The sequence below is a fragment of the Hordeum vulgare genome, chromosome 2H (assembly GCF_904849725.1).
Source record: "Hordeum vulgare subsp. vulgare chromosome 2H, MorexV3_pseudomolecules_assembly, whole genome shotgun sequence".
NCBI classification, from domain to species: domain Eukaryota; kingdom Viridiplantae; phylum Streptophyta; class Magnoliopsida; order Poales; family Poaceae; genus Hordeum; species Hordeum vulgare.
This window is the reverse complement of record NC_058519.1, coordinates 299,429,646-299,445,062: the sequence shown is the minus strand read 5'-3', so window position 1 is coordinate 299,445,062 and position 15,417 is coordinate 299,429,646.

Sequence of the window (15,417 nt, the reverse complement as noted above, 5' to 3'; positions counted from 1 at the left end):
AGCGTTGGTCTAGGTTGGATCTCCATCGGTAGCAGTTGATGGAGTTGATAGAAGAGCGTCGGCGAAGGCTTCTGCGGATGTCCTTGGAGATGGAGGTGTAGACACTTGAGTTCAAGAGGTGGAGTTGGAGATGAAGGCATTGATACTTCAGCTGATGAAGTTGGTCTTTCTTCCGTCACTGGCATATTTGCAGACCTAGACTGGGTCCAGAACTGAGTAGCAGTAGGAAGAGGCGTCTCTTCATCATCTACTAGAGCAGTATATATGCACTGAATGAACCTCATGCTCGAGCTGCTAATCAGTGGTAAACTACGTCACTTTGACATCGAGGTCATGGAATTTAGTCTCCGCGGTCCTCTCCAGTCTCTTCTGGTTCAAGAAAATCCCTGAAATACTATTCTCCATCCCTTGGATGATGCTGATAAGAACATAGATCTGCTCCTTCGTAGTTCTGAACTGTGGAGCTGGAGCAACTCTGGTTGCTCTCCCTGTGCTGCCTCTACTACGTGACGCGTTGTAGCTGAGCTGGGATGGGTGGGGTCCATCACAACTTCATTTTCCTCGAACTCTGGCTGTAGTGGCAGGTGCAGACAATCAAGTTGATATGCATGCTTGACAATCTTGGCATTGATGAGCATCTCAATGTATGGTGCATATCCACAAGATCTCTTATGATCTGCAGTAGTCCTCATGACAGTCTCAATTATCTAGTCCATCACTCTAATTCGGGTGTGCGTGTCTAAGTGGTGCATCATGTTAATGGAATAATCTTTGATCATCTTATCATCTCCTGACTTAGGCATCAGGGTATATCTCATAATGGTGTTTGACGTTGGTATTCCTACTTGTAGAAAATAGACAGAGCCAAGGTTGTCTGTCGGCCGATACTGATGAGGCACTAGATTGTACATGTTTTCCATTGTGTTATGATTCATCTTTGGTTCCGAGTACACAAAATCTCTGGGTTATCATGGAGCATATGTGATCATCTTATCATGGAGCATTGTTTTCCAAGTACACATCCAAATCTCCCTCTTGTGCCACACGGGAACCAATGATAGTGGCCCACTCATCTACGATAGACTCATACCAGTGACCTTATGTCATCCACACTATGCTTCCATATGGATAGAAATGAGCAGTTGAATAGAATTGCATAATCATCTCATCATTCCAAGATGTCATCTCTCTGCCAAAAAAATATTCAATATTAAGCAGCCTAAAACTCTCTCTCACATGAGGAAAGTAGTACTCGTTGTCTTGATGTAATTCCAGTCAACATATCGCATGTCACTGAGTGCAGGACTCTTGTCTAGCAACACTGTTTCATAAAAATCTTGTTTCTCCTTAGTATGAAAGCGAGGATCAACAACAGTTCTTCTCCTGATAGCTTACGGATCTAAAGTCCTCCACTGCCTCCATCATTTATCCCTTCTCTTCTTCATGTCCTCGGCAATAGGATGGGCATCGTTGTGCAATGGAAAGTGATCTCTCAATTTTAAGCACAGATGCATCTTCTTCCTCCTCTACAGCACCCTCTCTGGATGCAGCACCTTTGTTCTTCTCCGCTGCAGGTATGTCCTTAGTAGTTCTCTTGGGAGCTATTGGCTTCTTAGGTGTTGAAGGTTTGGGTGCAGTCTTTTAGGGCATAGCATCAGACATGAGCTTCTTCTTTTTAGCAGGAGGGTCCTCAGCTAGAATTTCTTCCTCCTCTTCATCATCAGCTTCTGCTGGGTCTTCATACATAGATGTTGGCATGCCAACAACATGCACTACTCTCTTCCTAGCTCTTTTCTGCCCTGGTTTCTTGGATTTCCTGGAAGAAGGTGCTTCAAGGATGAGCTTCATCCTTATCTGAGTAGCCTCTGGAACTCTTACTGAATCTGGTCTGGCATACTCCTTTCTCACAGTGTTTTTGATAGTTACTCTCACCTTTTTCTTGTGGGAAATGCTCTCGTGTGGGATAAAATCAACATCCTCCTCACCAGAATTAAGCTTCTTCCTTGACCTGGTAGCTGCCTTTGGAAAATCATGAGAGCTGCAAGTATGTGGGTCAGAAGCTGTCCTCTCAGGACTAGTGCGAGAATCCATGTCACCACTGGGCTCTCTGAAGTAATTCTGACTGTATTGTGAGCTTGACATACTGAAAATTACTAAGCACACAAGTTGATCCTGTGAAAAGAGTTAGAAGAGATGGAGTGGATGAGCATCACAAAAGTTCAGAAGTTTTTGCAAGTTTGAACTATGAAAATTTTAAGTCTAACTCTCACCAAAAAGCGATATCGGTTCCACCGACACAAAAAATTCGGAGCCACCGAGACTGGCATTCTCTTTAATAGAACCTTGGCAACCTTTTTGGTTTCACCGAAAACGAAATTTGGTTTCACCGAGACTGTTCTCAGTAGCCCAAAACCAAAATTGGTAGGACCAATTTTTATGACGAAGTGACACCGTGAATCAGTTTTGCGGACAATTAACCCTAAATCTTCCTCCATTCCCTAATTATTCAAAGTTCTTCTAGATAGAGAGGTTTCAATCGTGGACTGAAGATAGGCAAACCAATTTGCACAAGATTTGTAATTTGGAGTGCAAAGAGGGGTCAAAACCTTACCGTGATGCGGTGAAGCCTCTGCTACAGCAACGACGGTGGTGTAGATTCCCATAAAAAACAAGGACTCTTGTGGAGAGGGCGCACGGGAGAAACACAACGATGTACTGAGGCCTAAGGCACGATAGCGAGGAGATGCAGGGAGGCAAGGTTTGAAGAAGTGATTTCAAACATCGGGTCCGCAGAATATATACCACCCGCTATCAGTGACACCGAGTTGTTTTTTTCGGCGCCATCGAGTTCCATAACTATGAGTTGCCATTAAAACTCAGTGAGGCCGATTTTTGTGGGACCAAGTTTTTGCGGTTGGTCGCACCGAGATGCTTCTCGGAAGTTTTGGAAGTCAGCCCTTGTCGAGAGAATCTCCGAGTGCTCCTCACACAGAGTGTCACTAAAGTTCTTGCTTAAGTTTTTGTGATGTAGCATAAATAGAATTTGAGGCGAGAAGGCATAAATAGCTGGAGAGAGGTACTTAGGCATTCTTGAATATCCAATTGGCCACATAAAAATAGAAAGCCAAATAACAACAATTGGATATCCTCGAATGAGAAAAACATGCATACCAACATGCCCACACAACAAGATGTCAAATAAAAACATCGTGAACATGCACAAACACTCTAGCATCTACCAAGGACTTTGGCAATGACGAAGTCATCTATATATGAGTATATTGACTTAGGAGCCATGCAAGAATACTTGATCATAGGTCATACTTATCGTTTAAGCACAAGTGGGGTTTCCACATTTACATAAATCTTTCAATGTGTTCACATCTTAAGAGATGCTTATACTCAAGTCTTAGAGTAAATCTCCCCCTTGATGTGACATCCCCCCTAAGAGGGATATACTAACCTTGGGTTTTATCATAGAAGACTTTATGTAGGTGTAGTAGTGGTGAATGCTCATTGTTGATGAAGATCATATTGAGTTGGGAGCATTCCTTGTTGTTTCTTACTCTTCTGAGCTACATGGGTTAGTCCCAAAGCACAAGGAACATATGCTAGGATATCCATGGACATGGAATGAAATGCATGTGATATGATTTCCAAATATACATTAATTACCTTCTCCCTTGCTTACCTTTGAGGGATGTGTGACTCCTTGAACCTGCATAAAGTTGGATTTGATTGCATTTAATTCTTGCCTAAATGAATAAGAGGGAATTTCATTGGCGGAGTCACCCCTCAAGAACTCCTGTAGTTCTTCTTCTGGGGACCCACATGAACTTGATGGGGAATCCTTGGAGTTGTGCTAGCACTAGATGAAATTGAGCTAGTAGTGTCCTTGGGAGTCCACTTGACCTTGGCTTCGGTTTCTTCCTCAAACATGTCAATATCCTCTTCAAGATTTCCCTTGCCCTTGTGGTAGAATGTTATCTTGAGAGCTTGTTCCCTCGGGGAGAGTAGGATCATACTTGTCCTTTTGGGGAGCAAACTTCGGAATGGGATATTGACCTTCTTCCCATTCAACTCCATTGGAATTGAAGTAGCCAACAACTTGCTTCTTCCGATGTCCTCCTTGCTTGTGCACAATTTCCTCCAATTGCTTACTCCCGACAAGACCCTTGAAGACACCTCTCTCTGTAATTCCTTTTAATAAATCATTTTCTTGCTCAAGTGTTACTTGATTAAGAGAATCATTAGTGGCATCAAGAGAGCTACTGGCAACAACATCATTTGATTTAACTTTAGCATTGTTGTTACAAGATGAAGAATCTTTCTTGCCTTTGTTACTAGTGTTCTTAGGCTTAACTTGTGGAACAAAAGTAGACAAGAGTAATCGTTTGGCTAGATAAGAAGAACCCTTCTTTCGAAGATCATCATTGATTGCTTTTAGAAACTCGTGCTGTTGCTCTAAATTTAGCTTCTTGAATCATAGCTTCTCAAGAGTTCTTGCAAGCTCTCTATGATCTTCTAGAGTAGTTCCATGAGCTAACTTAAGAGTGTTCAATTGTGAAGTTACTCGGTCAATCTCTTTCTTATCATCAGCATTCCACTTCTCTTGACTAGCATGATTATTATCAAGTTCATTTTCAATGATATCACTAGTCTTATCAAAGGGCAAGTCATCTTATCCTAACAAGTCATCCTCATCACTATCAAAATCAAAGTACTCAGGGTGTGATATCTTGGGGCCTTTTTCCCATGAATAAGTTTACAATCCCGTCATTTGGTGAGTCAAGTATGCCGTAGGAGTTTGCGCAAACAAGTGCAAGACCAGCAACACCTTCATATTTACTATTCGGAGTTGTAGTGGTAGCTTCTCTCGGATTGGTTGTCGGACTCGGAGCGAGATACCCAGTCACCAACATGAGCTTGATGTGTTCCTCTTGAGCCGCTCTTTGTGTATTTGTCCTTCTTCTCCGATTCCTTGCTTCTTCGAGAGTATCTTCATTCATAACGATATTCTCTACTCCTTCTCTCTGTGAGGTGACTGATCTCTCGATCTTCGTCTTCTAGGTGACTCTTCTCTTTGTTTGTGGGGATCCGAGCATTCATTGGAACAGTGTCCGGGCTTTCCACAATTGTAGCACTTTCGGTCATGACTAGATGAATGATCTCTTCGTATCTTGAGCTTGAGCTTATCTCTTTGCCTTTACTCTTGTAGAACTTGTTGAAGTTTCTAACCATGAGGCTTATCTCTTCATTGTTAACAAGGTTGCCATTTGAGGTAGCATGAATCACTACAGGAATCAGACTCTTTGCCGTCTGCCATAACGGACACCAAAGAGGTGATCCACCGACGGCAAAGGTCTTTGCCATCAGCCTCCTGTCGGCAATGTTCCTATGACTACTTTAGGTGGCATATCACCTTCTTTGACGTCAGTCTGCGTGAAGCGGACAACAAAGGTCTTTACCATCAGTCTCTGGCTCTGAGCAGATGGCACACATTCTCAGACAGCAGCCGACAAGAAACGCCTCCGTTAGGGCTAACGGAGGCTTTGCCGTCTGCCTCCCTCCCTCTCTTTGTCGTCTGCCTCCCTCCCCCTCTGTGCCGTCTGCTTTCCTCCCTCTCTGTGTTGTCTGCCGCCCTCCCTATCAGTGTCGTTTGCCTTGCTCCCTCTTTTTTCCTTCAGCTTCTATGGGCCAGCATAGAGTTGGGCCAGCGCAGGGATCATCCCTCTGCCGTCAACCTCCCTCCCGTTGTGCCATCAGCCTCCCGAGGCAGCGGACGACAAAGAGGCTATATGGCCAGCTGTTGCTGCCCCAGGTTGCACATCTGGGTGCCACGTGGCACCTTTGCCGTCTACTGCCTGATGGCAAAGGCCTTTCCCATCAGTTGGCAGACGGCAAAGAGCCCATATTGTCATAGTTTTGTTTTTTTGTTTATTTCACAGCACATATACATATATATAGCACTTATATAGGTCACAACACATATACATATACATAGCACATATAATTCATTGCACATATATAGGTCACAACACATATTCATAGAACAAAGTTTCATCCATATATATACATGTACATATAGTTCCACATATACTATTCATCCATATGTACATATACATATAATTCCACATTGCTCGTCAACTCAAATGAAAACTAGAACTAAAGCACTCCATCAATGCCAGCTTCCATGCATGTAGTACTTCCAATCCGCAAAATGGGAATAAGAAAGTCAGAAGAAGAAGAACAACAACAACATATATATGACAGATAAGCTAAATTAAAGAAGAAAGAGAAGAAGCAAGAAGAGAAGAATGAGAAGAAAAACAAGAAGAAGCAGGAGGAGGAGGAGGAGGAGAAGGAGAAGGAGGAGGAGAAGAAGAAGAAGAAAAGAAGAAAATAAGAATATGGAGAAGAAGGAGGAGAAGAAGGAGGAGAGAAGAAGAAGGAGGGCTCCTTCTCCCTCTTCTCCTCCTTCTCCTTCTTCTCTTCTTCTTCTCCTCCTACTCCTTCTTCTTCTCCTTCTCCTTCTCTTACTCTTCTCTTCGTCTTCTTCTTCTTCCTTCTTTTTATTTATCCTCTTCCCCACTTCTTGGGTCTAGATTAGCTAACTTTGTATTTTTGGAGCTAAATGGGCTAATTATGTCATTCTAGAGGAAACCAAGCTAAGTATATAATATTAATGAGCTAACCAAGGTTCCTATGCCATTTTGAGCTTATTATGTCTTTTAGGAGCTTAATTAGTCATTTTATTGAGCTAACCAAGGTTCTTATGATGTTTTACATAACTAAGCTAATTATGTCATTTTGGAGGATAATTAGCTAAATATATCTTTGGTGAGGAAAATAAGCTAAATAGAAGAAGAACGAGAAGAAACAAGAAGAGAAGAAGGAGAAGAAAAAGAAGAAGAAGAAGGAGGAGGAGGAGGAGAAAAGAAGAAGAAAAGAAGAAGATAAGAAGAAGGAGAAGAAGGAGAAGAACTAGGAGAGAAGAAAAAGGAGAAGAAGGAGAAGAAGGAGGGCTCCTTCACCTTCTTCTCCTCCTTCTCCTTCTTCTTCTCCTCCTCCTTCTCTCTTATTCTTTTTCTTCTTGCTTATTTTCATTTCTCCTCTTCTCCTCTTCTCCTCTTCTTGGAGCTAAATTAGCTAACTATGTAATTTGGGAGCTAAATGGGCTAATTATGTCATTCTAGAGGAGAACAAGCTACGTATATAATATTAATGAGCTAAGCAAGGTTCTTATGCCATTTTGAGCTTATTATGTCTTTTAGGAGCTTAATTAGTCATTTTATTGCGCTAACCAAGGTTCTTATGATGTTATTACCTAACTAAGCTAATTATGTCATTTTGGAGAATAATTAGCTAAATATGTCTTTGTTGGGGGAAAATAAGCTAAATTAAAGAAGAAAGAGAAGAAGCAAGAAGAGAAGAAGGAGAAGAAAATAAAAAGAAGGAGGAGGTGGAGGAGGAGGAGGAGAAGAAGAAGAAAAGAAGAAGAAAAAAATAAGAGAAGAATAAGGAGAAGAAGAAGGAGAAGAAAGAGGAGAGACGAAGAAGGAGAAGAAGGAGGGATCCTTCTCCTTCTTCTCATTCATCTCTTCTTCTTCTCCTCCTCCTTCTTCTTCTCTTCTTCTCTTCTTCTTCCTTCTTTTCATTTCTCCTATTCTCCTCTGTTAGAGCTAAATTAGCTAACTATGTATTTTTTGAGCTAAATGGGCTAATTATGTCATTCTAGAGGAAAACAAGCTAAGTATATAATATTAATGAGCTAACCAAGGTTCTTATGCGATTTGAAGTTATTATGTCTTTTAGCAGCTTAATTAGTCATTTTATTGAGCTAACCAAGGTTATTATGATGTTTTTACCTAACTAAGCTAATTATGTCATTTTGGAGGATAACTAGCTAAGTATGTCTTTGTTGGGGAAAATAAGGTAAATTAAAGAAGAAAGAGAATAAGCCAGAAGAGAAGAAGGAGAAGAAAAAGAAGAGGAAGGAGGAGCAGGAGGAGGAGTAGAAGAAGAAGAAAAGAAGAAGAGAAGAACAAGGAGAAGAATAAGGAGAAGAAGGAGGAGAGAAGAAGGAGAAGAAGGAGAAGAAGTAGGGCTCCTTCTCCTTCTTCTCCACCTTCTCCTTCTTATCCTTCTTCTTCTTCTTCTCTTCTTCTTCTTATTCCTTGTTTTCATTTCTCCTCTTCTTGGAGCTAAGTTAGCTAACTATGTATTTTTGGAGTTAAATGGGCTAATTATGTCACACTAGAGCAAAGCAAGCGAAGTATATAATATTAATGAGCTAACCAACGTTCTTATGCTATTTTGAGCTTATTATGTCTTTTAGGAGCTTAATTAGTCGTTTTATTGAGCTAACCAAGGTTCTTATTATGTTTTTACCTAACAATGCTAATTATGTCATTTTGGAGGATAATTAGATAAGTATGCCTTTGTTGGGAAAAATAAGCTAAATTGAAGAAGAAAGAGAAGAAGCAACAAGAGAAGAAGGAGAAGAAAAAGAAGAAGAAGGAGAGAAGAAGAAAAAGAAGAAGAGAATAAGAAGGAGAAGAAGGAGAAGAAGGAGGAGAGAAGAAGAAGAAGGAGAAGAAGGAGGGCTCCTTCTCCTTCTTCTCCTTCTTCTTCTCTTCTTCTTCTTATTCCTTCTTTTCATTTTTTCTATTTCAATTGAGCTTATTATGTCATTTTGGAGCTAAATTAGCTAAGTTGTGAAACTAGCGGTTTCACTTCCATTTTGGAGCTAAATTAGCTAAGTTATGAAACTAGTGGTTTCACTAACCATTTTTCCTACTAGAAATCAAGTAGGAGCTTATTATGTCATTTTGGAGAAAACTTGCCACAGTGGTCATCAAGCAGGAGAAACACCAGGGTTGCTCACGTCGGCTTCATTTGGAGACGGTTGCCCTGGAGAAGGGTCGTGCGATGCCGCTCGGGAGTTATTCTGCATAAAAGATATTTTGCAATGTCTTAGTTAGCATGATGACACTGAATTGTTAATACTAGTTTGTAATGACTATTGAAATGAAACTCACCGTGCCCATCGTAGAGAAGACGAGCATTGGTGGAGGGGCTTGACCGGTCTTCTCGCACATAGACTGCACATTCGGTTTTGAAGAGTTAGTCGAATTAGTTAATAACGAAACAGACATTACACACATTATTTGGCTAATGTAAAAAAGAAACTTACCACAATAAGCTCGTACATGGCCAGGTGAGCCGCCTCATTCACGGCTGTCTCCTCCTCAATCAACCGAGCCGTGGTTTGGTCCCTCTCCTCAAGAGAAGCCTGAAGACCAGTCTCGCTTGCCAATCTCTCTTTCTCAAGAGCAGCCTGGTTTGTTGCTCTCTCTTTCTGAAGAGCAACCTGCAACACCATTCCTTGTTACCACAGTAGTGATCGATGGGCACACACACAATGAAATGGATGAAAGTTTTCTAAGTCCGTACAACTAACCTTGATGGCAAGATTGACTGGCCGTGGACGAGGTGTTATCTCACGACAGGAGCTCAAGTGGCGCGCCTTGATCTCCGGGAGAGTGAGTGGACAACATATTATCCCATCTCCAATGGCTATGGATCCATGGAGCCTCCCGTCACCTCATATCGTCACCAGCTCTGGATCCAAAGGTTCCTGGCTCGGGCTAAAGTCCTCCCCTTTCCAAGCCTTCTCCGCGTACCTGTATTTCACGAGCTTGTGGTGGGATGAGATGTTGGTGAATATATTTGGATCATCCAATTCAGACTCAGAGAATGCCTTCGCCTTCTTGTAGGAGGAGGTATGGGCCATGACATAAAGGTCGTACAACTCTGGCATCTCCGTCTTATTGTGATGCACCTAAAAGAGAGGAAAAAGTATTAGTAAGGGGCTCAAGCTAGCATGAAGAATGAATTGCATGAATCATGAAGCAAACCACATACCCTTAGTATTATCCTTTTTCTTCCTATCTATGTCGAACAATGTACCAAAAATAGCCTCTCCGATATTCTTTTGAGTGTGTATTATGTCGATATTGTGTGGAAGAAGGAGGTCTTTGAAGTAAGGCAGATCCCACAAGCATGGCTGGTGAGTCGAGGCGTGTTTTGAATTATACCCCTTGAAATACCATGGACGCACTGGATCAGGCTCGAGGGTGTTTAACTGATGCAGGATCTGCTGGCCTGTCAACGCAGGTGCTGCCATGTTTTTGACAACTTTAGCTTTGGTAAAGTTCTTCTTGTCTTTTCTGAACTGATGGTCACGATCCAGAAACTGTCTATGCAAGTCAAAGCAAGAATACTTCCGACCCTCCTGCAACCAATGAAATTGAAGTGATGCCTTGCATGTGGGGCACGGGAACCTTCCATGCACACACCATCCACATAAATAGCGCATCCGCCGGCAAGTCATGCATAGAGTACATGTACTACTCATGCATTTTGAAGTTTTCTTTTCTAGCGGCATCGTATGTCTTGACCCCATTATCCCAAGCTTCTTGCAATTCATCCTTAAGAGGCTGCATGTACACATTAATATTCTTCCTCGGACAATTGGGACCTGGAATTATCAACGTCATAAATATGTTCTTTCTTTGCATAATCTGTGTGGGGGAGATTGAGTGGAATGAAAAATACAGGGCAACTACTGTATTGGGTTGCCGTCATGCAGAAGGGATTAAAACCATCTGTGGCGATGCACACTCGAGGATTCCTCGGATCTGCCGCTTTATCCTGATGCAATCCATCGAAATGTTTCCACGTTTCCCCATCCGATGTGTGTACCGCCATCTTATTCCCATCCGCATCTAGTTCGGTTCTTTTGCCCATTTTATGCCATGTCATCTGTCTGGCTGTCTCTTCGACCATGAAAAGACGTTGAAGCCTTGGTATGATTGGCATATACCGAAGAACACTAACTGCGATTTTGGTCTTCCTCTTCTCACCCATACCCACTACTGAAATTCATAAATTTGCCGTCACCCTGGCCTTTGTCGTCTGCTGACGCATGGCAAAGGTACTCTTTGCCGTCAGCTGTTGCAATGCTGACGGCAAAGAGGTGTCTGATGGCAAAGGTTTGTTTTGCCGTCAGCCACCTCTTTGCCGTCCACCAGCACACGACAAAGAATATCTATGCGGGCGGGAAAGGGCGGGCGGACGGCAAAGCCCCCACCTCCACCCACCCAAACGGCCTAAACCCGCACCCCACCCACCCCTCCCCTTTGCCGTCTGCCTGGGGGGTCCTTTGCCGTCTGCCTGGGGGCACGGCGGACGGCAAAGGGGACGGCGGTTGCCCCCACCCGATGCCTCCCCACCCTGCCCCTTTGCCGTCTGCGTGGGGGCACGGCGGACGGCAAAGGGGCGGCCCACCAACCACCTTCGGGCCAACCCCCTCCTCCCATGTAGCCCTAGGCCCCTGCTTGAATCCACCCCGCGCCCGACATCCCTCCCGCGCGGCCCCGACGTCCCTCCCCTCACCTCACTTGCCGCCGGGAACTGCGTCGCCTCCCTGTGTCGCCCCCCCAACGCCGCCCCCCTGCGCCGACTCCCTACACCGCTCCCTGCGCCTCCCCCCTGCGACCCCTCTCCTCACTCGTTGTCGGCACCCTGCGCCGCCCCTCTGAGCCGCCCCCTCTCCTCACTCGCCGCCGGCCCCTGCACCCCCTCCCCTCACCGGCCGTCCCCAACTGCGGTAAGATTTTTTTTAATTTGATAGTTCTTTTTCTCTGTTTTTTCTGTTAAATTAGATATTTAGATTATTAGGTACTAGATAGAAAAAAATAACTTAGAGGATAGTTATTTTAGGTAGAATAAAATAAAAAAAATAGATGGAAGAGAAAAAACTTAGAAGATAATAATAGAAGAAAAAACTAGAAGAAAAAAGAAGAAGAATAAGAAGAAGAAGAAGAAGAAAGAGGAGAGGAGGAGAAAGGGAAAAGAAAGAAGAAAAGAAGAAGAGGAGGAGGAGGAGGAGAAAAAGAAGAATAATAATAATAAGAAGAAGAAGATGATCAAGTAGAAGAAGAAGAAGAAGAAGAAAAAGAAGAGAGAGGAAAAGCAGAAAGGAGAGGAAAAAGGAACCGCGGCACACCGGCACTAACCCTCGACCCCCGACCCCTGACGCCCGACGCCACTAACCCTCGACCCTCGACCCCCGACGCCACTGACCATCGCCCCGACCCTCGATCCCCGACGCCCGACGCCACTGACCCTCGACCCCCGACCCCCGACACGTGTTCGACCTCTTGTTGACTGAAAAGACCCCAACCCCCGACGCCAGTGACCCTCGACCCCCGACGACACTGACCCCCGACCATCGACGCAACTAACCCCCGACGCCACCGACACCCGACACCACCGACCCTCGACGCCACTAAGCCCCGACCCCCGGCACCTCTTCTGCCTACTGTTGAATGAGAAGGTGCATTTCGGCCTTCTAGAAGCCGACGGGGGTCTTAGTTTTGTAAATTATGAGTTAGGCCACATATTTTCCGATTATGTTAATTATAAAAACCATCGTATTTGTGTTGATCGTGTGAATTTCAATGCAGTTGTTCGACGACCTCCACGTGCGTTGGACGAGCTCCGCCCTTGCGTTTGTTGGTGAGCACAAACGACTTCTCCTCCTACCCCCTTAATTTGCTCTGTCCCGGTCTTCGTGTTGATGGAACTTGCTAGCTATAGGTTTCTTCAATCATGAGTATGCGTGACCAGTATGCGTCTCCCGTTCGAAATGGCGACATCTATAAATATGCATTTCTTTGCATATTTATAACCGCCATCCTTTCGAATTGTCCAACATTATCCATGGACAGCCCAAGTATGTGTAGATTGGGTTTGTTTTCCCGTATGTTGTGCTCTGGATCCGATGCAGAATTTCGTCAGTGCCTCCATGTTGTTCTTCGGGTACACATCCTCTCTGCTTATTGCCGAGACATGTATCCGGAGAACATGTAACATCCCAAAAATTATAAATTTTGGAATGTTAATGCAATTATTAGATTGATTGTTTGTTTGTTTGTCGAGTGATTGAAACTTGTGTGAAATACGAAACTTTTCGAATCTTTTGAATGAGAGGGAATAAAATGACTTTCCCCTTCTCCGGTGAATTCAAATCAAAGCTTTTAAAAGCAACGAGAGAAGATGACATGACTTCTTCAATTATACGGAATTTGAACGGAGATATTTGCATGTAAATTCTTTGCATTTTCATTCGTTTTCTTCGTGCAACAAAATACCGGGGAATACATTTTAAAGAGCGGAGGAACATGACCCTCAAATACCCGGGCAATTTTGAATGTTATTTGCACCCTCAAACTTAGAGGATCATTTGAAAATTATTTGCAAAAAGAAATAATGCTTTTAGGGATTTTGGAAAAAAATAATTTTTCTAAAGTTTAATTTTGGCTTTAGAAAAATGCTATTTGGGTAGAGATTTATTCTCTGATTCTTTTTATATAATGGCTTATATAAATATATGGATTTATTTTATTGGCCTTTATATTTTTCTGTTTGTTCTTTGTTTTCAAAAAACAAAAAAAAGAATCAACCGGCTAGGCCGAGCCCCATGCACCCGAGCCCCAGCATGCAACAACGATGCACGCATGCAATCCCATGCACAGCCCCACCAAGCCCTCTCCCCACGTCCCCTTTTTCTCTCTCTCCCCACGTAACTTTCCCTCCTCTCTCTCTCTTTCCTATTCTCTTCCTCCCCCCCACGCGATCTCCTCTCCTCTCCTCTTTTTTTTCCTTCCCAGGAACCGAGCCGAAGCTCCCTCTCCTTCTCCCGTGATTTCTTTCCCCAGTTCTCTCTCCTCCTTCCTTCTCTCTTCTTCCTCCCCTTCCTTCTGTGTTTCTCCCAGACCGAGCTCTCCCTTCTCTCCCGCAAATCTCTCCTTTCCTCTCTGCCTCGCCTCTCTTTTCCTTCTCTACAGAGACCGACCCCTCTCCCTCGCGATTCCCTTCCCAGTGCCCCTCTCCTCCTCCCTTATACCACCTCCCCTAGGCCTATATAACCCCCCTTCCCACCGCCACCCCTCCCCAACCCTACCAACGCCGCCACCTCCCCCCCCCCCCCGCCGCCGCCCGAGCCGCCGCCGCCGCCCGAGCCGCCGCCGCCGCCGCGGGCAGCAGCAGCCTGAAGGCTGCCCTTGCCAGGAGGAGCCCTCCCCGAGCTCTCTCTCCACCGCCGCCTCTCCCCCGCGGAGGAGGAACCACTCCCCCGCTGCCCGATGTCTCCACCGCCGGAGCTACTCCCTCCTTCCCCGCCGGCCAACTCTCCTCTCGCCGGTGCAACACCTCCAGCAGCAGGTAGCTACCTCCCTCTCTCTCTCTATTTGCATGCAACCCCTCCTAGCCATTAGATCCCATGCAATCCCATGCAATGGCTAGGATTAGAACACTAGTAACCCTTCGGTTATTCTCAAAAAAACCAGTGGGTTTTATTTTTCACTTAGGAATTAACCAGCACCTTGGTTAGAGATAGGCCGTTTGCCCAATGTTTGAAACAAACGCCCCTCCGCAGCCTGTAGTATCTTGCCACGTATACCCCTTTGTTAGTACTAGTTAACTCCAGTTTTTTCCGTCAAAATAGCAAAAACAGAAACTTTCAATCTTGTTTTGGCCACAACTGTTGATCCCGAAGCCCAATGACATTGATTCTTTCTCCAGTAGCTCAGAAATTTCCTGTAGTTTTTAAAAATATATAATTTGTCTATGTTTGAAATTTTGAAATATAAGTTAGAGCAGATTTGGTTTAAACACTGTTTTGCCTATTCCAGGAGTTTAAAAATATATTTTAATTTGATTCCTTTTGGTACTGATCACTAGTGATCCTATTTATAAGTGGTGAAAATTTCAGATTGGTTTGAGTATTTGAACTCATTATTGCATGTGAAACAATTTCTGTTTCACCGCTTTTAGGATTTCGGCTAATTCGTTTTATACTTTTGTTTTAAAATATTTTCTTTATTATTTCAAAAACATTATTATTGTTTTGGTTATGTTAGTTAACAGTAGTTTTGCAACAAGTTCTTATTTTAGTTTTATTTGTTTTCATTAAAACGATTCTAGCTCCGTAGTAACGTGCAATTATTTTCACCGTTGTTTCAAATCCCGTTTGGGAACGCTGTCAAAAAGTTTTGTGAGAAAGACTTTATTTTGTCTTAGTTAAACTTATATCTTAGTTCCTTGTTATTATTTTCTGTTAGACAAAACTATTTATTGTTTGACGTAGTAGAAAACTCCCTAGTCTTATTTGAAGTTTCTTTCGGATTTCCTATTCGCTCTCGCTTTGGTTTTGATTGTTAGAATGATTGCTAGAATGAGTGCTTATGTGAATGCTATGTTTGCTATATAGATTTGATCGGAGAGTGACGAGTAGTCTATCAAGTTATTTTCTCGAGAAATTCTTCTTTGTCAACATCACAGGCAAGT